This window comes from Lampris incognitus, chromosome 3 (genome assembly GCF_029633865.1).
Source record: "Lampris incognitus isolate fLamInc1 chromosome 3, fLamInc1.hap2, whole genome shotgun sequence".
Taxonomy (NCBI): Eukaryota; Metazoa; Chordata; class Actinopteri; order Lampriformes; family Lampridae; genus Lampris; species Lampris incognitus.
Genome location: NC_079213.1, coordinates 46,603,299 through 46,628,444, shown reverse-complemented (window position 1 = coordinate 46,628,444; position 25,146 = coordinate 46,603,299).

Below are 25,146 nucleotides of genomic sequence, written 5' to 3'. Positions count from 1 at the left end.
CCTTTGACAAGACGCCCTCTTCCATTTGATAATGCACATTTCCCTTTGGAAATGCACACTCTTCCCCTTGATAACACACACTTTTCGATTTGCCACCACACAATCTTCACTTTTACAACACCCACTCTTGCCTTTGACAACACACACTCTTCCCTTTGACGGCACAGTCTTCCCTTTGACAACACACACTCTTCCCTTTGACAACACACACTCTTGCCTTTGACAACACACACTCTTTCCTTTGACAACACACACTTCCATTTGAAACCACACATTCTTCCCTTTTACAAAATCAACTCTTGCCTTTGACAAAACACACTCTTCCCTTTTACAACACCCACTCTTCCAATTGACACCACACACTCTTCCCTTATACAACACACACTCTTGCCTTTGACAACACACACTCTTCCCTTTGACAGCACACACTATTCCCTTTGACAACACACTCTTCCCTTTGACAACACACTCTTGACTTTGACAACGCATACTCTTCCCTTTGACAACACAAACTCTTCCCTTTGAAAACACACACTCTTCCCTTTGACTGAACACACTCTTCCCTTTGACACCACACTCTTCCCTTTGACAACGCACACATTTTTCCTTTGGACAACACACTCTTCCCATTCACACCACACACTCTTCCCTTTTACAACACTCATGCTTTTCTTTGACAACACTCACTCTTCCCTTTGACAACACACACTCTTCCCTTTGACAGCACACACTCTTCCCTTCAAAAACACACACTCTTCCCTTTCACAACACAAACTCTTGCCTTTTACAACACTCATGCTTTTCTTTGACAACACTCACTCTTCCCTTTGACAACACACACTCTTCCCTTTGACAGCACACACAGTCTTCCCTTCAAAAACACACACTCCTCCCTTTGATAAAGCACACTGTTCAATTTGACAACGCACACTCTTCCCTTTGACGGCACAGTCTTCCCTTTGACAACACACACTCTTCCCTTTGACAGCACACATTCTTCCCTTCAACAACACACACTCCTCCCTTTAACAACACCGTCTTCCCATTGACAGCACTCATGCTTCCTTTCGACAACACACTGTCTTCGCTTTGACAACACACACTATTTCGTTTGACAGCACACAGTCTTTCCTTTGACAGCACACTCTTTGCTTTGACAAACACACCCTCTTCCGTTTTACAACACCCACTCTTCCATTTGACACCACACATTCTTCCCTTTTACAACACCCACTCTTGCCTTTGACAACACACCCTCTTCCCTTATACAACTCCCGCTCTTGCTTTTGACAACACACCCTCTTCTCTTTTACAACACCCACTCTTCCGTTTGACACCACAGACTATTCCCTTATACAACACACACTCTTGCCTTTGACAACGCACACTCTTCCCTTTGACAGCACACACTATTCCCTTTGACAACACACTCTTGCCTTTGACAACGCACACCCTTCCCTTTTACAACACCCACTCTTCCAATTGACACCACACATTCTTCCCTTATACAACACACACTCTTGCCTTTGACAACACACACTCTTCCCTTTAAGAGCACACACTATTCCCTTTGACAACGCATACTATTCCCTTGAAAACACACACTCTTCCTTTTGACTGAACACACTCTTCCCTTTCACAACACACTCTTCACTTTGACAACACAAACTCTTCCCTTTGACAACATACACTCTTCCCTTTGACAGCACACACTCTTCCCTTTGACAACACAAACTCTTCCCTTTGACAACACACCCTCTTCCCTTTTACAACATCCACTCTTCCATTTCACACCACACACACTTCCCTTATAAAACACACAATCTTGTCTTTGACAACACAAACTCTTCCCTTTCACAACGCACACTCTTAACTTTTACAACACACACTATTCAATTTGACAACACACACTCTTCCGTTTGACAACACACACTCTTCCCTTTGATAAAGCACACTGTTCAATTTCACAACGCACACTCTTCCCTTTGACGGCACAGTCTTCCCTTTGACAAAACACACTCTTGCCTTTGACAACACACTCTTCCCTTTGACAACCCACACTCTTCCCTTTGACAACACACACTCTTCCCTTTGACAGCACACTCTTCCCTTTGACAACACACACTCTTCCCTTTGGCAACGCACACTCTTCCCTTTGACAACACACACTTCCATTTGACACCACACATTCTTCCCTTTTACAAAACACACTCTTGCCTTTGACAACACACACTCTTCCCTTTAACAGCACACACTTTTCCCTTTGACAACGCATACTCTTCCCTTTGAAAACACACACTCTTCCCTTTGACTGAACACACTCTTCCCTTTGACAGCACACTCTTCCCTTTGACAACGCACATATTTTTCCTTTGGACAACACACTCTTCCCATTCACAGCACACAGTCTTCCCTTTGACAGCACACACTCTTCCCTTTGACAACACACACTCTTGCCTTTGACAACACACACTCTTCCCTTTGACAAGACGCCCTCTTCCCTTTGATAATGCACACTTCCCTTTGGAAATTCACACTCTTCCCTTTGATAACACACACTCTTCCATTTGCCACCACTCAAACTTCGCATTTAGAACACCCACTCTTTCCTTTGACAACACACACTCTTCCGTTTGACAGGACACTCTCTTCCCTTTTATAAAGCACACTGTTCAATTTGACAACGCACGCTCTTCCCTTTGACGGCACAGTCTTCCCTTTGACAACACACACTCTTGCCTTTGACAAAAAACTCTTCCCTTTGACGACCCACACGCTTCCCTTTGACAACCCACACTCTTGCCTTTGACAACACACATTCTTTCCTTTGACAGCACACGCTCTTCCCTTTGGCAACGCACACTCTTCCCTTTGACAACACACACTTCCATTTGACACCACACACTCTTCCCTTATACAACACACACTCTTGCCTTTGACAACACACACTGTTCCCTTCAACAACACACACTCTTCCCTTTGACAACACACTCTTGCCTTTGACAGCACACACTCTTCCCTTTGAATGCACACACTCTTCTCTTTGACAACGCACAATCTTACGTTTTACAACACACACTATTTCATTTGGCAACGAACACTCTTCCCTTTGACAACACACCCTCTTCCCTTTTACAACACCCACTCTTCCAATTGATACCAAACACTCTTCCCTTATACAACACACACTCTTGCCTTTGATAACACACACTCTTCCCTTTAACAGCACACACTATTCCCTTTGACAACGCATACTCTTCCCTTTGAAAACACACACTCTTCCCTTTGACTGAACACGCTCTTCCCTTTCACAGCAAACCCTCTTCCCTTTGACAGCACAAATTCTTCCCTTTGACAACACACACTCTTACCTTTGACAAACACACACTTGCCTTTGACAAAACACACTTTTCCCTTTGACAAGACGCCCTCTTCCCTTTGATAATGCACACTTCCCTTTGGAAATGCACACTCTTCCCTTTGATAACACACACTCTTCCATTTGCCACCACACAATCTTCGCTTTTACAACACCCACTCTTGCCTTTGACAACACACACTCTTCCGTTTGACAGCGCACTCTTCCCTTTGACAACCCACACTCTTGCCTTTGACAACACACATTCTTTCCTTTGACACCACACATTCTTCCCTTTCACAAAACACACTCTTGCCTTTGACAACACACCCTCTTCCCTTTTACAACACCCACTCTTCCAATTGACACCACAAACTCTTCCCTTGTACAACACACACTCTTGCCTTTGACAACGTACACTATTCCCTTTGAAAGCACACATTTTTCCCTTTGACAACACTCATGCTTTTCTTTGACAAACACTCACTCTTCCCTTTGACAACCCACAATCTTCCCTTTGACAACACACATTCTTGTCTTTGACAACACACACTCTTTCCTTTGACAGCACACACTCTTCCCTTTGAAAATGCACACTCTTCACTTTGACAAGGCACACTCTTATGTTTTACAACACACACTATTCCATTTGACAAAGCACACTGTTCCCTTTGACAACACGCCCTCTTCCCTTTGACAACACACAATCTTGCCCTTAACAGCACACACTCTTGCCTTTCACAACACACCCTCTTCCCTGTGACAACACACCCTCTTCCCTTTGACAACACACCCTCTTCCCTTTGACAACGCACACTCTTAGCTATGGCAACCCACACTCTTCACTTTGACAACACACCCTCTTCCCTTTGACAATGCACACTCTTAGCTATGGCAACCCACACTCTTCACTTTGAAAACACACTCTTCCCTTTGACAACGCGCACGCTTCCCTTTGACAACCCACAATCTTCCCTATGACAACACACACTCTTGCCTTTGACAACACACACTCTTTCCTTTGACAGCACACATTCTTCCCTTTGAAAATGCACACTCTTCCCTTTGACAAGGCACACTCTTACGTTTTACAACACCCACTCTTCCAATTGACACCACACAGTCTTCCCTTGTACAACACACACTCTTGCCTTTGACAACATACACTATTCCCTTTGACAGCACACATTTTTCCCTTTGACAACACTCATGCTTTTCTTTGACAAACACTCACTCTTCCCTTTGACAACACACACTCTTCCCTTCAACAACACATACTCTTCCCTTTGACAACACAAACTCTACCTTTTGACAACACACTCTTGCCTTTGACAGCACACACTCTTGCCTTTCACAACACACCCTCTTCCCTGTGACAACACACCCTCTTCCCTTCGACAACACACCCTCCTCCCTTTGACAACGCACACTCTTAGCTATGGCAACCCACACTCTTCACTTTGACAACACACCCTCTTCCCTTTGACAACGCACACTCTTAGCTATGGCAACCCACACTCTTCACTTTGAAAACACACTCTACCCTTTGACAACGCACACTCTTAGCTATGGCAACCCACACTCCTCACTTTGACAACACACACTCTTCCCTTTGAAAACACACACTTTTCCCTTTGACTGAACACACTCTTCCCTTTGACAGCACACACTCTTCCCTTTGACAACACACACTCTTGCCTTTGACAACACACTCTTCCCTTTGACAACCCACACTCTTCCCTTTGAAAACACACACTCTTGCCTTTGACAACACACACTCTTCCCTTTGACAACACACACTCTTGCCTTTGACAACACACTCTTCCCTTTGACAACCCACACTCTTCCCTTTGAAAACACACACTCTTGCCTTTGACAACACACACTCTTCCCTTTGACAAGACGCCCTCTTCCCTTTGATAATGCACACTTCCCTTTGGAAATGCACACTCTTCCCTTTGATAACACATACTCTTCTATTTGCCACCACACAATCTTTGTTTTTACAACACCCACTCTTGCCTTTGACAACACAAGCTCTTCCGTTTGACAGCACACACTCTTCGCTTTGATAAAGCACACTGTTCAATTTCACAACGCACATTCTTCCCTTTGACGGCACAGTCTTCCCTTTGACAACACACACTCTTGCCTTTGACAACACACTCTTCCCATTCACAGCACACATTCTTCCCTTTGACAAACTCATGCTTTTCTTTGACAACACTCACTTTTCCCTTTGACAACACACTCTTCCCTTTGACAGCACACAGTCTTCCCTTCAACAACACACACTCCTCCCTTTGACAATGCACACTCTTCCCTTTAACAACACCGTCATCCCATTGACAACACACACTCTTCCCTTTGACAACACACACTCTTTCCTTTGACAACACACACTTCCATTTGAAACCACACATTCTTCCCTTTTACAAAACCAACTCTTGCCTTTGACAAAACACACTCTTCCCTTTTACAACACACACTCTTCCAATTAACACCACACACTCTTCCCTTATACAACACACACTCTTGCCTTTGACAACACACACTCTTCCCTTTGACAGCACACACTATTCCCTTTGACAACACACTCTTCCCTTTGACAACACACTCTTGACTTTGACAACGCATGCTCTTCCCTTTGACAACACATACTCTTCCCTTTGAAAACACATACTCTTCCCTTTGACTGAACACACTCTTCCCTTTGACAGCACACTCTTCCCTTTTACAACACTCGTGCTTTTCTTTGACAACACTCACTCTTCCCTTTGACAACACACACTCTTCCCTTTGACAGCACACACTCTTGCCTTCAAAAACACACACTCTTCCCTTTCACAACACAAACTCTTCCCTTTAACAACACCGTCTTCCCATTTACAGCATGCATTTTTAGCTATGACAACCCACACTCTTCCCTTTGAAAACACACACGCTTCCCTTTGACAACCCACAATCTTTGTTTTTACAACACCCACTCTTGCCTTTGACAACACAAGCTCTTCCGTTTGACAGCACACACTCTTCCCTTTGATAAAGCACACTGTTCAATTTCACAACGCACACTCTTCCCTTTGACGGCACAGTCTTCCCTTTGACAACACACACTCTTGCCTTTGACAACACACTCTTCCCTTTGACAACCCAAACTCTTCCCTTTGACAACACACAATCTTGCCTTTGACAACAAACACTCTTTCTTTTGACAACACACACTTCCATTTGACACCACACATTCTTCCCTTTTACAAAACCCACTCTTGCGTTTGACAACACACCCTCTTCCCTGTTATAACACCCACTCTTCCCTTTGACAACACACACTATTCCTTTTGACAATGCATACTCTTCCCTTTGACAACACACACTCTTCCCTTTACTGAACACACTCTTCCCTTTGACAGCACACACTATTACTTTTGACAATGCATACTCTTCCCTTTGACAACACACACTCTTCCCTTTGACTGAACACACTCTTCCCTTTGACAGCACACACTATTACTTTTGACAATGCATACTCTTCCCTTTGACAACACACACTCTTCCCTTTGACTGAACACACTCTTCCCTTTGACAGCACACTCTTCCCTTTGACAACGCGCACATTTTTCCTTTGGACAACACACTCTTCCCATTCACAGCACACATTCTTCCCTTTGACAACACTCATGCTTTTCTTTGACAACACACACTCTTCCCTTTGACAGCACACAGTCTTCTCTTCAACAACACACACTCCTCCCTTTGACAATGCACACTCTTCCCTTTAACAACACCGTCTTCCCATTGACAACCCACACTCTTCCCTTTGAAAACACACACTCTTGCCTTTGACAACACACACTCTTCCCTTTGACAAGACGCCCTCTTCCCTTTGATAATGCACACTTCCCTTTGGAAATGCACACTCTTCCCTTTGATAACACATACTCTTCTATTTGCCACCACACAATCTTTGTTTTTACAACACCCACTCTTGCCTTTGACAACACAAGCTCTTCCGTTTGACAGCACACACTCTTCGCTTTGATAAAGCACACTGTTCAATTTCACAACGCACACTCTTCCCTTTGACGGCACAGTCTTCCCTTTGACAACACACACTCTTGCCTTTGACAACACACTCTTCCCATTCACAGCACACATTCTTCCCTTTGACAAACTCATGCTTTTCTTTGACAACACTCACTTTTCCCTTTGACAACACACTCTTCCCTTTGACAGCACACAGTCTTCCCTTCAACAACACACACTCCTCCCTTTGACAATGCACACTCTTCCCTTTAACAACACCGTCATCCCATTGACAACACACACTCTTCCCTTTGACAACACACACTCTTTCCTTTGACAACACACACTTCCATTTGAAACCACACATTCTTCCCTTTTACAAAACCAACTCTTGCCTTTGACAAAACACACTCTTCCCTTTTACAACACCCACTCTTCCAATTAACACCACACACTCTTCCCTTATACAACACACACTCTTGCCTTTGACAACATACACTATTCCCTTTGAAAGCACACATTTTTCCCTTTGACAACACTCATGCTTTTCTTTGACAAACACTCACTCTTCCCTTTGACAACACATTCTTCCCTTTGACAGCACACACTCTTCCCTTCAACAACACACACTCTTCCCTTCAACAACACATACTCTTCCCTTTGACAACACAAACTCGACCTTTTGACAACACACTCTTGCCTTTGACAGCACACACTCTTCCCTTTGAATGCACACACTCTTCCCTTTGACAACGCACACTATTTCATTTGGCAACGCACACTCTTCCCTTTGACAACACACACTTCCATTTGACACCACACATTCTTCCCTTTTACAAAACCCACTCTTGCCTTTGACAACACACCCTCTTCCCTTTTACAACACCCGCTCTTCCAATTGACACCGCACACTCTTCCCTTATACAACACACACTCTTCCCTTTGACTGCACAGTCTTCCCTTTGACAACACACACTCTTGCCTTTGACAACACACTCTTCCCTTTGACAACGCGCACGCTTCCCTTTGACAACCCACAATCTTCCCTTTGACAACACACATTCTTGTCTTTGACAACACACACTCTTGCCTTTGACAACACACTATTCCATTTGACAAAGCACACTGTTCCCTTTGACAACACGCCCTCTTCCCTTTGACAACACACAATCTTGCCCTTAACAGCACACACTCTTGCCTTTCACAACACACCCTCTTCCCTGTGACAACACACCCTCTTCCCTTTGACAACACACCCTCTTCCCTTTGACAACGCACACTCTTAGCTATGGCAACCCACACTCTTCACTTTGACAACACACCCTCTTCCCTTTGACAATGCACACTCTTAGCTATGGCAACCCACACTCTTCACTTTGAAAACACACTCTTCCCTTTGACAACGCGCACGCTTCCCTTTGACAACCCACAATCTTCCCTATGACAACACACACTCTTGCCTTTGACAACACACACTCTTTCCTTTGACAGCACACATTCTTCCCTTTGAAAATGCACACTCTTCCCTTTGACAAGGCACACTCTTACGTTTTACAACACCCACTCTTCCAATTGACACCACACAGTCTTCCCTTGTACAACACACACTCTTGCCTTTGACAACATACACTATTTCCTTTGACAGCACACATTTTTCCCTTTGACAACACTCATGCTTTTCTTTGACAAACACTCACTCTTCCCTTTGACAACACACACTCTTCCCTTCAACAACACATACTCTTCCCTTTGACAACACAAACTCTACCTTTTGACAACACACTCTTGCCTTTGACAGCACACACTCTTGCCTTTCACAACACACCCTCTTCCCTGTGACAACACACCCTCTTCCCTTTGACAACACACCCTCTTCCCTTTGACAACGCACACTCTTAGCTATGGCAACCCACACTCTTCACTTTGACAACACACCCTCTTCCCTTTGACAACGCACACTCTTAGCTATGGCAACCCACACTCTTCACTTTGAAAACACACTCTACCCTTTGACAACGCACACTCTTAGCTATGGCAACCCACACTCCTCACTTTGACAACACACACTCTTCCCTTTGAAAACACACACTTTTCCCTTTGACTGAACACACTCTTCCCTTTGACAGCACACACTCTTCCCTTTGACAACACACACTCTTGCCTTTGACAACACACTCTTCCCTTTGACAACCCACACTCTTCCCTTTGAAAACACACACTCTTGCCTTTGACAACACACACTCTTCCCTTTGACAACACACACTCTTGCCTTTGACAACACACTCTTCCCTTTGACAACCCACACTCTTCCCTTTGAAAACACACACTCTTGCCTTTGACAACACACACTCTTCCCTTTGACAAGACGCCCTCTTCCCTTTGATAATGCACACTTCCCTTTGGAAATGCACACTCTTCCCTTTGATAACACATACTCTTCTATTTGCCACCACACAATCTTTGTTTTTACAACACCCACTCTTGCCTTTGACAACACAAGCTCTTCCGTTTGACAGCACACACTCTTCGCTTTGATAAAGCACACTGTTCAATTTCACAACGCACACTCTTCCCTTTGACGGCACAGTCTTCCCTTTGACAACACACACTCTTGCCTTTGACAACACACTCTTCCCATTCACAGCACACATTCTTCCCTTTGACAAACTCATGCTTTTCTTTGACAACACTCACTTTTCCCTTTGACAACACACTCTTCCCTTTGACAGCACACAGTCTTCCCTTCAACAACACACACTCCTCCCTTTGACAATGCACACTCTTCCCTTTAACAACACCGTCATCCCATTGACAACACACACTCTTCCCTTTGACAACACACACTCTTTCCTTTGACAACACACACTTCCATTTGAAACCACACATTCTTCCCTTTTACAAAACCAACTCTTGCCTTTGACAAAACACACTCTTCCCTTTTACAACACACACTCTTCCAATTAACACCACACACTCTTCCCTTATACAACACACACTCTTGCCTTTGACAACACACACTCTTCCCTTTGACAGCACACACTATTCCCTTTGACAACACACTCTTCCCTTTGACAACACACTCTTCCCTTTGACAACGCATGCTCTTCCCTTTGACAACACATACTCTTCCCTTTGAAAACACATACTCTTCCCTTTGACTGAACACACTCTTCCCTTTGACAGCACACTCTTCCCTTTGACAACGCACATATTTTTCCTTTGGACAACACACTCTTCCTATTCACACCACACACTCTTCCCTTTTACAACACTCATGCTTTTCTTTGACAACACTCACTCTTCCCTTTGACAACACACACTCTTCCCTTTGACAGCACACACTCTTGCCTTCAAAAACACACACTCTTCCCTTTCACAACACAAACTCTTCCCTTTAACAACACCGTCTTCCCATTTACAGCATGTTTTTTTAGCTATGACAACCCACACTCTTCCCTTTGAAAACACACACGCTTCCCTTTGACAACCCACAATCTTTGTTTTTACAACACCCACTCTTGCCTTTGACAACACAAGCTCTTCCGTTTGACAGCACACACTCTTCCCTTTGATAAAGCACACTGTTCAATTTCACAACGCACACTCTTCCCTTTGACGGCACAGTCTTCCCTTTGACAACACACACTCTTGCCTTTGACAACACACTCTTCCCTTTGACAACCCAAACTCTTCCCTTTGACAACACACAATCTTGCCTTTGACAACAAACACTCTTTCCTTTGACAACACACACTTCCATTTGACACCACACATTCTTCCCTTTTACAAAACCCACTCTTGCGTTTGACAACACACCCTCTTCCCTGTTATAACACCCACTCTTCCCTTTGACAACACACACTATTCCTTTTGACAATGCATACTCTTCCCTTTGACAACACACACTCTTCCCTTTACTGAACACACTCTTCCCTTTGACAGCACACACTATTACTTTTGACAATGCATACTCTTCCCTTTGACAACACACACTCTTCCCTTTGACTGAACACACTCTTCCCTTTGACAGCACACACTATTACTTTTGACAATGCATACTCTTCCCTTTGACAACACACACTCTTCCCTTTGACTGAACACACTCTTCCCTTTGACAGCACACTCTTCCCTTTGACAACGCACACATTTTTCCTTTGGACAACACACTCTTCCCATTCACAGCACACATTCTTCCCTTTGGCAACACTCATGCTTTTCTTTGACAACACACACTCTTTCCTTTGACAACACACACTTCCATTTGAAACCACACATTCTTCCCTTTTACAAAACCAACTCTTGCCTTTGACAAAACACACTCTTCCCTTTTACAACACACACTCTTCCAATTAACACCACACACTCTTCCCTTATACAACACACACTCTTGCCTTTGACAACACACACTCTTCCCTTTGACAGCACACACTATTCCCTTTGACAACACACTCTTCCCTTTGACAACACACTCTTCCCTTTGACAACGCATGCTCTTCCCTTTGACAACACATACTCTTCCCTTTGAAAACACATACTCTTCCCTTTGACTGAACACACTCTTCCCTTTGACAGCACACTCTTCCCTTTGACAACGCACATATTTTTCCTTTGGACAACACACTCTTCCTATTCACACCACACACTCTTCCCTTTTACAACACTCATGCTTTTCTTTGACAACACTCACTCTTCCCTTTGACAACACACACTCTTCCCTTTGACAGCACACACTCTTGCCTTCAAAAACACACACTCTTCCCTTTCACAACACAAACTCTTCCCTTTAACAACACCGTCTTCCCATTTACAGCATGCATTTTTAGCTATGACAACCCACACTCTTCCCTTTGAAAACACACACGCTTCCCTTTGACAACCCACAATCTTTGTTTTTACAACACCCACTCTTGCCTTTGACAACACAAGCTCTTCCGTTTGACAGCACACACTCTTCCCTTTGATAAAGCACACTGTTCAATTTCACAACGCACACTCTTCCCTTTGACGGCACAGTCTTCCCTTTGACAACACACACTCTTGCCTTTGACAACACACTCTTCCCTTTGACAACCCAAACTCTTCCCTTTGACAACACACAATCTTGCCTTTGACAACAAACACTCTTTCCTTTGACAACACACACTTCCATTTGACACCACACATTCTTCCCTTTTACAAAACCCACTCTTGCGTTTGACAACACACCCTCTTCCCTGTTATAACACCCACTCTTCCCTTTGACAACACACACTATTCCTTTTGACAATGCATACTCTTCCCTTTGACAACACACACTCTTCCCTTTACTGAACACACTCTTCCCTTTGACAGCACACACTATTACTTTTGACAATGCATACTCTTCCCTTTGACAACACACACTCTTCCCTTTGACTGAACACACTCTTCCCTTTGACAGCACACTCTTCCCTTTGACAACGCACACATTTTTCCTTTGGACAACACACTCTTCCCATTCACAGCACACATTCTTCCCTTTGACAACACTCATGCTTTTCTTTGACAACACTCACTCTTCCCTTTGACAACACACACTCTTCCCTTTGACAGCACACAGTCTTCTCTTCAACAACACACACTCCTCCCTTTGACAATGCACACTCTTCCCTTTAACAACACCGTCTTCCCATTGACAACCCACACTCTTCCCTTTGAAAACACACACTCTTGCCTTTGACAACACACACTCTTCCCTTTGACAAGACGCCCTCTTCCCTTTGATAATGCACACTTCCCTTTGGAAATGCACACTCTTCCCTTTGATAACACACACTCTTCTATTTGCCACCACACAATCTTTGTTTTTACAACACCCACTCTTGCCTTTGACAACACAAGCTCTTCCGTTTGACAGCACACACTCTTCGCTTTGATAAAGATCACTGTTCAATTTCACAACGCACACTCTTCCCTTTGACGGCACAGTCTTCCCTTTGACAACACACACTCTTGCCTTTGACAACACACTCTTCCCATTCACAGCACACATTCTTCCCTTTGACAAACTCATGCTTTTCTTTGACAACACTCACTTTTCCCTTTGACAATGCACACTCTTCCCTTTAACAACACCGTCATCCCATTGACAACACACACTCTTCCCTTTGACAACACACACTCTTTCCTTTGACAACACACACTTCCATTTGAAACCACACATTCTTCCCTTTTACAAAACCAACTCTTGCCTTTGACAAAACACACTCTTCCCTTTTACAACACCCACTCTTCCAATTAACACCACACACTCTTCCCTTATACAACACACACTCTTGCCTTTGACAACACACACTCTTCCCTTTGACAGCACACACTATTCCCTTTGACAACACACTCTTCCCTTTGACAACACACTCTTGACTTTGACAACGCATGCTCTTCCCTTTGACAACACATACTCTTCCCTTTGAAAACACATACTCTTCCCTTTGACTGAACACACTCTTCCCTTTGACAGCACACTCTTCCCTTTGACAACGCACATATTTTTCCTTTGTACAACACACTCTTCCTATTCACACCACACACTCTTCCCTTTTACAACACTCATGCTTTTCTTTGACAACACTCACTCTTCCCTTTTACAACACACACTCTTCCCTTTGACAGCACACACTCTTGCCTTCAAAAACACACACTCTTCCCTTTCACAACACAAACTCTTCCCTTTAACAACACCGTCTTCCCATTTACAGCACGCATTTTTAGCTATGACAACCCACACTCTTCCCTTTGAAAACACACACGCTTCCCTTTGACAACCCACAATCTTTGTTTTTACAACACCCACTCTTGCCTTTGACAACACAAGCTCTTCCGTTTGACAGCACACACTCTTCCCTTTGATAAAGCACACTGTTCAATTTCACAACGCACACTCTTCCCTTTGACGGCACAGTCTTCCCTTTGACAACACACACTCTTGCCTTTGACAACACACTCTTCCCTTTGACAACCCAAACTCTTCCCTTTGACAACACACAATCTTGCCTTTGACAACACACACTTCCATTTGACACCACACATTCTTCCCTTTTACAAAACCCACTCTTGCGTTTGACAACACACCCTCTTCCCTGTTATAATACCCACTCTTCCCTTTGACAACACACACTATTCCTTTTGACAATGCATACTCTTCCCTTTGACAACACACACTCTTCCCTTTACTGAACACACTCTTCCCTTTGACAGCACACACTATTACTTTTGACAATGCATACTCTTCCCTTTGACAACACACACTCTTGCCTTTGACTGAACACACTCTTCCCTTTGACAACACACACTCTTCCCTTTGACTGAACACACTCTTCCCTTTGACAGCACACACTATTACTTTTGACAATGCATACTCTTCCCTTTGACAACACACACTCTTCCCTTTGACAACACACACTCTTCCCTTTGACAGCACACTCTTCCCTTTGACAACGCACACATTTTTCCTTTGGACAACACACTCTTCCCATTCACAGCACACATTCTTCCCTTTGACAACACTCATGCTTTTCTTTGACAACACTCACTCTTCCCTTTGACAACACACACTCTTCCCTTTGACAGCACACAGTCTTCTCTTCAACAACACACACTCCTCCCTTTGACAATGCACACTCTTCCCTTTAACAACACCGTCTTCCCTTTGACAGCACGCACGCTTCCTTTCGACAACACACTGTCTTCGCTTTGACAACACACACTATTTCGTTTGACAGCACACAGTCTTTCCTTTGACAGCACACTCTTTGCTTTGACAACACACCGTCTTCCGTTTTACAACACTCACTATTCCATTTGACACCACACACTCTTCCCTTTTACAACACCCACTCTTGCCTTTGACAACACACCCTCTTCCCTTATACAACTCCCGCTCTTGCTTTTGACAACACACCCTCTTCTCTTTTACAACACCCACTCTTCCGTTTGACACCACAGACTATTCGCTTATACAACACACACTCTTGCCTTTGACAACGTACACTCTTCCCTTTGACAGCACACACTATTCCCTTTGACAACACACTCTTGCCTTTGACAACGCACACCCTTCCCTTTTACAACACACAATATTTCATTTGACAACGCACACTCTTCCCTTTGACAACATACACTCTTCCCTTTGACAACACACACTCTTGCCTTTGACAACACGCCCTCTTCCCTTTGAAAACACACGTTCTTGCCTTTGACAACACACACTCTTCCCTTTGACAGCACACATTCTTCCCTTTGAAAATGCACACTCTTCCCTTTGACAAGGCACACTCTTACATTTTACAACACCCACTCTTCCAATTGACACCACACACTCTTCCCTTGTACAACACACACTCTTGCCTTTGAAAACATACACTATTCCCTTTGACAGCACACATTTTTCCCTTTGACAAAACTCATGCTTTTCTTTGACAAACACTCACTCTTCCCTTTGACAACACACTCTTCCCTTTGACAGCACGCACTCTTCCCTTCAACAACACACACTCTTCCCTTCAACAACACATACTCTTCCCTTTGACAACACAAACTCGACCTTTTGACAACACACTCTTGCCTTTGACAGCACACACTCTTCCCTTTGAATGCACACACTCTTCCCTTTGACAACGCACACTCTTACGTTTTACAACACAAACTATTTCATTTGGCAACGCACACTCTTCCCTTTGACAACACACACTTCCATTTGACACCACACATTCTTCCCTTTTACAACACCCACTCTTGCCTTTGACAACACACCCTCTTCCCTTTTACAACACTCGCTCTTCCAATTGACACCGCACACTCTTCCCTTATACAACACACATGCTTTTCTTTGACAACAGTCAATCTTCCCTTTGACAACACACACTCTTCCCTTTGACTGCACATTCTTCCCTTTGACAACACACACTCTTGCCTTTGACAACGCAAGCATTTTTCCTTTGGACAACACACTCTTCCCGTTCACACCACACACTCTTCCCTTTTACAACACTCATGCTTATCTTTGACAACACTCACTCTTCCCTTTGACAACACACACTCTTCCCTTTAACTGCACAGTCTTCCCTTTGACAACACACAGTCTTGCCTTTGACAACACGCTCTTCCCTTTGACAACGCGCACGCTTCCCTTTGACAACCCACAATCTTCCCTTTGACAACACACACTCTTGCCTTTGACAACACAAGCTCTTCCCTTTGACAACACATACTCTTCCCTTTGAAAACACATACTCTTCCCTTTGACTGAACACACTCTTCCCTTTGACAGCACACTCTTCCCTTTGACAACGCACATATTTTTCCTTTGGACAACACACTCTTCCTATTCACACCACACACTCTTCCCTTTTACAACACTCATGCTTTTCTTTGACAACACTCACTCTTCCCTTTGACAACACACACTCTTCCCTTTGACAGCACACACTCTTGCCTTCAAAAACACACACTCTTCCCTTTCACAACACAAACTCTTCCCTTTAACAACACCGTCTTCCCATTTACAGCACGCATTTTTAGCTATGACAACCCACACTCTTCCCTTTGAAAACACACACGCTTCCCTTTGACAACCCACAATCTTTGTTTTTACAACACCCACTCTTGCCTTTGACAACACAAGCTCTTCCGTTTGACAGCACACACTCTTCCCTTTGATAAAGCACACTGTTCAATTTCACAACGCACACTCTTCCCTTTGACGGCACAGTCTTCCCTTTGACAACACACACTCTTGCCTTTGACAACACACTCTTCCCTTTGACAACCCAAACTCTTCCCTTTGACAACACACAATCTTGCCTTTGACAACAAACACTCTTTCCTTTGACAACACACACTTCCATTTGACACCACACATTCTTCCCTTTTACAAAACCCACTCTTGCGTTTGACAACACACCCTCTTCCCTGTTATAATACCCACTCTTCCCTTTGACAACACACACTATTCCTTTTGACAATGCATACTCTTCCCTTTGACAACACACACTCTTCCCTTTACTGAACACACTCTTCCCTTTGACAGCACACACTATTACTTTTGACAATGCATACTCTTCCCTTTGACAACACACACTCTTCCCTTTGACTGAACACACTCTTCCCTTTGACAACACACACTCTCTTCCCTTTGACTGAACACACTCTTCCCTTTGACAGCACACACTATTACTTTTGACAATGCATACTCTTCCCTTTGACAACACACACTCTTCCCTTTGACTGAACACACTCTTCCCTTTGACAGCACACTCTTCCGTTTGACAACGCACACATTTTTCCTTTGGACAACACACTCTTCCCATTCACAGCACACATTCTTCCCTTTGACAACACTCATGCTTTTCTTTGACAACACTCACTCTTCCCTTTGACAACACACACTCTTCCCTTTGACAGCACACAGTCTTCTCTTCAACAACACACACTCCTCCCTTTGACAATGCACACTCTTCCCTTTAACAACACCGTCTTCCCATTGACAGCACGCACGCTTCCTTTCGACAACACACTGTCTTCGCTTTGACAACACACACTATTTCGTTTGACAGCACACAGTCTTTCCTTTGACAGCACACTCTTTGCTTTGACAACACACCGTCTTCCGTTTTACAACACTCACTATTCCATTTGACACCACACACTCTTCCCTTTTACAACACCCACTCTTGCCTTTGACAACACACCCTCTTCCCTTATACAACTCCCGCTCTTGCTTTTGACAACACACCCTCTTCTCTTTTACAACACCCACTCTTCCGTTTGACACCACAGACTATTCGCTTATACAACACACACTCTTGCCTTTGACAACGTACACTCTTCCCTTTGACAGCACACACTATTCCCTTTGACAACACACTCTTGCCTTTGACAACGCACACCCTTCCCTTTTACAACACACAATATTTCATTTGACAACGCACACTCTTCCCTTTGACAACATACACTCTTCCCTTTGACAACACACACTCTTGCCTTTGACAACACGCCCTCTTCCCTTTGAAAACACACGTTCTTGCCTTTGACAACACACACTCTTCCCTTTGACAGCACACATTCTTCCCTTTGAAAATGCACACTCTTCCCTTTGACAAGGCACACTCTTACATTTTACAACACCCACTCTTCCAATTGACACCACACACTCTTCCCTTGTACAACACACACTCTTGCCTTTGACAACATACACTATTCCCTTTGACAGCACACATTTTTCCCTTTGACAACACTCATGCTTTTCTTTGACAAACACTCACTCTTCCCTTTGACAACACACTCTTCCCTTTGACAGCACGCACTCTTCCCTTCAACAACACACACTCTTCCCTTCAAGAACACATACTCTTCCCTTTGACAACACAAACTCGACCTTTTGACAACACACTCTTGCCTTTGACAGCACACACTCTTCCCTTTGAATGCACACACTCTTCCCTTTGACAACGCACACTCTTACGTTTTACAACACAAACTATTTCATTTGGCAACGCACACTCTTCCCTTTGACAACACACACTTCCATTTGACACCACACATTCTTCCCTTTTACAACACCCACTCTTGCCTTTGACAACACACCCTCTTCCCTTTTACAACACTCGCTCTTCTAATTGACACCGCACACTCTTCCCTTATACAACACACATGCTTTTCTTTGACAACAGTCAATCTTCCCTTTGACAACACACACTCTTCCCTTTGACTGCACATTCTTCCCTTTGACAACACACACTCTTGCCTTTGACAACGCAAGCATTTTTCCTTTGGACAACACACTCTTCCCGTTCACACCACACACTCTTCCCTTTTACAACACTCATGCTTATCTTTGACAACACTCACCCTTCCCTTTGACAACACACACTCTTCCCTTTAACTGCACAGTCTTCCCTTTGACAACACACAGTCTTGCCTTTGACAACACGCTCTTCCCTTTGACAACGCGCACGCTTCCCTTTGACAACCCACAATCTTCCCTTTGACAACACACACTCTTGCCTTTGACAACACACACTCTTTCCTTTGACAGCACACACTCTTCCCTTTGAAAATGCACACTCTTCCCTTTGACAAGGCACACTCTTCCCTTTGACAACACAAACTCTTGCCTTTGACAACACACTCTTCCCTTTGACAACCCACACTCTTCCCTTTGAAAACACACACTCTTGCCTTTGACTGAACACACTCTTCCCTTTTAAAACACACACTTTTCCCTTTGACTGAACACACTCCCCTTTGACAGCACACACTCTTCCCTTTGACAACACACAGTCTTGCCCTTAACAGCACACACTCTTGCCTTTCACAACACACTCTCTTCCCTGTGACAATACACCCTCTTCCCTTTGACAACACACCCTCTTCCCTTTGACAACGCACACTCTTAGCTATGGCAACCCACACTCTTCACTTTGACAACACACACTCTTCCCTTTGAAAACACACACTTTTCCCTTTGACTGAACACACTCTTCCCTTTGACAGCACACACTCTTCCCTTTGACAACACGCTCTTCCCTTTGACAACGCGCACGCTTCCCTTTGACAACCCACAATCTTCCCTTTGACAACACACACTCTTGCCTTTGACAACACACACTCTTTCCTTTGACAGCACACACTCTTCCCTTTGAAAATGCACACTCTTCCCTTTGACAACACACTCTTGACTTTGACAACGCATGCTCTTCCCTTTGACAACACATACTCTTCCCTTTGAAAACACATACTCTTCCCTTTGACTGAACACACTCTTCCCTTTGACAGCACACTCTTCCCTTTGACAACGCACATATTTTTCCTTTGGACAACACACTCTTCCTATTCACACCACACACTCTTCCCTTTTACAACACTCATGCTTTTCTTTGACAACACTCACTCTTCCCTTTGACAACACACACTCTTCCCTTTGACAGCACACACTCTTGCCTTCAAAAACACACACTCTTCCCTTTCACAACACAAACTCTTCCCTTTAACAACACCGTCTTCCCATTTACAGCACGCATTTTTAGCTATGACAACCCACACTCTTCCCTTTGAAAACACACACGCTTCCCTTTGACAACCCACAATCTTTGTTTTTACAACACCCACTCTTGCCTTTGACAACACAAGCTCTTCCGTTTGACAGCACACACTCTTCCCTTTGATAAAGCACACTGTTCAATTTCACAACGCACACTCTTCCCTTTGACGGCACAGTCTTCCCTTTGACAACACACACTCTTGCCTTTGACAACACACTCTTCCCTTTGACAACCCAAACTCTTCCCTTTGACAACACACAATCTTGCCTTTGACAACAAACACTCTTTCCTTTGACAACACACACTTCCATTTGACACCACACATTCTTCCCTTTTACAAAACCCACTCTTGCGTTTGACAACACACCCTCTTCCCTGTTATAATACCCACTCTTCCCTTTGACAACACACATTATTCCTTTTGACAATGCATACTCTTCCCTTTGACAACACACACTCTTCCCTTTACTGAACACACTCTTCCCTTTGACAGCACACACTATTACTTTTGACAATGCATACTCTTCCCTTTGACAACACACACTCTTCCCTTTGACTGAACACACTCTTCCCTTTGACAACACACACTCTTCCCTTTGACTGAACACACTCTTCCCTTTGACAGCACACTCTTCCCTTTGACAACGCACACATTTTTCCTTTGGATAACACACTCTTCCCATTCACAGCACACATTCTTCCCTTTGACAACACTCATGCTTTTCTTTGACAACACTCACTCTTCCCTTTGACAACACACACTCTTCCCTTTGACAGCACACAGTCTTCTCTTCAACAACACACACTCCTCCCTTTGACAATGCACACTCTTCCCTTTAACAACACCGTCTTCCCATTGACAGCACGCACGCTTCCTTTCGACAACACACTGTCTTCGCTTTGACAACACACACTATTTCGTTTGACAGCACACAGTCTTTCCTTTGACAGCACACTCTTTGCTTTGACAACACACCGTCTTCCGTTTTACAACACTCACTATTCCATTTGACACCACACACTCTTCCCTTTTACAACACCCACTCTTGCCTTTGACAACACACCCTCTTCCCTTATACAACTCCCGCTCTTGCTTTTGACAACACACCCTCTTCTCTTTTACAACACCCACTCTTCCGTTTGACACCACAGACTATTCGCTTATACAACACACACTCTTGCCTTTGACAACGTACACTCTTCCCTTTGACAGCACACACTATTCCCTTTGACAACACACTCTTGCCTTTGACAACGCACACCCTTCCCTTTTACAACACACAATATTTCATTTGACAACGCACACTCTTCCCTTTGACAACATACACTCTTCCCTTTGACAACACACACTCTTGCCTTTGACAACACGCCCTCTTCCCTTTGAAAACACACGTTCTTGCCTTTGACAACACACACTCTTCCCTTTGACAGCACACATTCTTCCCTTTGAAAATGCACACTCTTCCCTTTGACAAGGCACACTCTTACATTTTACAACACCCACTCTTCCAATTGACACCACACACTCTTCCCTTGTACAACACACACTCTTGCCTTTGACAACATACACTATTCCCTTTGACAGCACACATTTTTCCCTTTGACAACACTCATGCTTTTCTTTGACAAACACTCACTCTTCCCTTTGACAACACACTCTTCCCTTTGACAGCACGCACTCTTCCCTTCAACAACACACACTCTTCCCTTCAAGAACACATACTCTTCCCTTTGACAACACAAACTCGACCTTTTGACAACACACTCTTGCCTTTGACAGCACACACTCTTCCCTTTGAATGCACACACTCTTCCCTTTGACAACGCACACTCTTACGTTTTACAACACAAACTATTTCATTTGGCAACGCACACTCTTCCCTTTGACAACACACACTTCCATTTGACACCACACATTCTTCCCTTTTACAACACCCACTCTTGCCTTTGACAACACACCCTCTTCCCTTTTACAACACTCGCTCTTCCAATTGACACCGCACACTCTTCCCTTATACAACACACATGCTTTTCTTTGACAACAGTCAATCTTCCCTTTGACAACACACACTCTTCCCTTTGACTGCACATTCTTCCCTTTGACAACACACACTCTTGCCTTTGACAACGCAAGCATTTTTCCTTTGGACAACACACTCTTCCCGTTCACACCACACACTCTTCCCTTTTACAACACTCATGCTTATCTTTGACAACACTCACTCTTCCCTTTGACAACACACACTCTTCCCTTTAACTGCACAGTCTTCCCTTTGACAACACACAGTCTTGCCTTTGACAACACGCTCTTCCCTTTGACATCGCGCACGCTTCCCTTTGACAACCCACAATCTTCCCTTTGACAACACACACTCTTGCCTTTGACAACACACACTCTTTCCTTTGACAGCACACACTCTTCCCTTTGAAAATGCACACTCTTCCCTTTGACAAGGCACACTCTTCCCTTTGACAACACAAACTCTTGCCTTTGACAACACACTCTTCCCTTTGACAACCCACACTCTTCCCTTTGAAAACACACACTCTTGCCTTTGACTGAACACACTCTTCCCTTTTAAAACACACACTTTTCCCTTTGACTGAACACACTCCCCTTTGACAGCACACACTCTTCCCTTTGACAACACACAGTCTTGCCCTTAACAGCACACACTCTTGCCTTTCACAACACACTCTCTTCCCTGTGACAATACACCCTCTTCCCTTTGACAACACACCCTCTTCCCTTTGACAACGCACACTCTTAGCTATGGCAACCCACACTCTTCACTTTGACAACACACACTCTTCCCTTTGAAAACACACACTTTTCCCTTTGACTGAACACACTCTTCCCTTTGACAGCACACACTCTTCCCTTTGACAACACGCTCTTCCCTTTGACAACGCGCACGCTTCCCTTTGACAACCCACAATCTTCCCTTTGACAACACACACTCTTGCCTTTGACAACACACACTCTTTCCTTTGACAGCACACACTCTTCCCTTTGAAAATGCACACTCTTCCCTTTGACAACACACTCTTGACTTTGACAACGCATGCTCTTCCCTTTGACAACACATACTCTTCCCTTTGAAAACACATACTCTTCCCTTTGACTGAACACACTCTTCCCTTTGACAGCACACTCTTCCCTTTGACAACGCACATATTTTTCCTTTGGACAACACACTCTTCCTATTCACACCACACACTCTTCCCTTTTACAACACTCATGCTTTTCTTTGACAACACTCACTCTTCCCTTTGACAACACACACTCTTCCCTTTGACAGCACACACTCTTGCCTTCAAAAACACACACTCTTCCCTTTCACAACACAAACTCTTCCCTTTAACAACACCGTCTTCCCATTTACAGCACGCATTTTTAGCTATGACAACCCACACTCTTCCCTTTGAAAACACACACGCTTCCCTTTGACAACCCACAATCTTTGTTTTTACAACACCCACTCTTGCCTTTGACAACACAAGCTCTTCCGTTTGACAGCACACACTCTTCCCTTTGATAAAGCACACTGTTCAATTTCACAACGCACACTCTTCCCTTTGACGGCACAGTCTTCCCTTTGACAACACACACTCTTGCCTTTGACAACACACTCTTCCCTTTGACAACCCAAACTCTTCCCTTTGACAACACACAATCTTGCCTTTGACAACAAACACTCTTTCCTTTGACAACACACACTTCCATTTGACACCACACATTCTTCCCTTTTACAAAACCCACTCTTGCGTTTGACAACACACCCTCTTCCCTGTTATAATACCCACTCTTCCCTTTGACAACACACATTATTCCTTTTGACAATGCATACTCTTCCCTTTGACAACACACACTCTTCCCTTTACTGAACACACTCTTCCCTTTGACAGCACACACTATTACTTTTGACAATGCATACTCTTCCCTTTGACAACACACACTCTTCCCTTTGACTGAACACACTCTTCCCTTTGACAACACACACTCTTCCCTTTGACTGAACACACTCTTCCCTTTGACAGCACACTCTTCCCTTTGACAACGCACACATTTTTCCTTTGGATAACACACTCTTCCCATTCACAGCACACATTCTTCCCTTTGACAACACTCATGCTTTTCTTTGACAACACTCACTCTTCCCTTTGACAACACACACTCTTCCCTTTGACAGCACACAGTCTTCTCTTCAACAACACACACTCCTCCCTTTGACAATGCACACTCTTCCCTTTAACAACACCGTCTTCCCATTGACAGCACGCACGCTTCCTTTCGACAACACACTGTCTTCGCTTTGACAACACACACTATTTCGTTTGACAGCACACAGTCTTTCCTTTGACAGCACACTCTTTGCTTTGACAACACACCGTCTTCCGTTTTACAACACTCACTATTCCATTTGACACCACACACTCTTCCCTTTTACAACACCCACTCTTGCCTTTGACAACACACCCTCTTCCCTTATACAACTCCCGCTCTTGCTTTTGACAACACACCCTCTTCTCTTTTACAACACCCACTCTTCCGTTTGACACCACAGACTATTCGCTTATACAACACACACTCTTGCCTTTGACAACGTACACTCTTCCCTTTGACAGCACACACTATTCCCTTTGACAACACACTCTTGCCTTTGACAACGCACACCCTTCCCTTTTACAACACACAATATT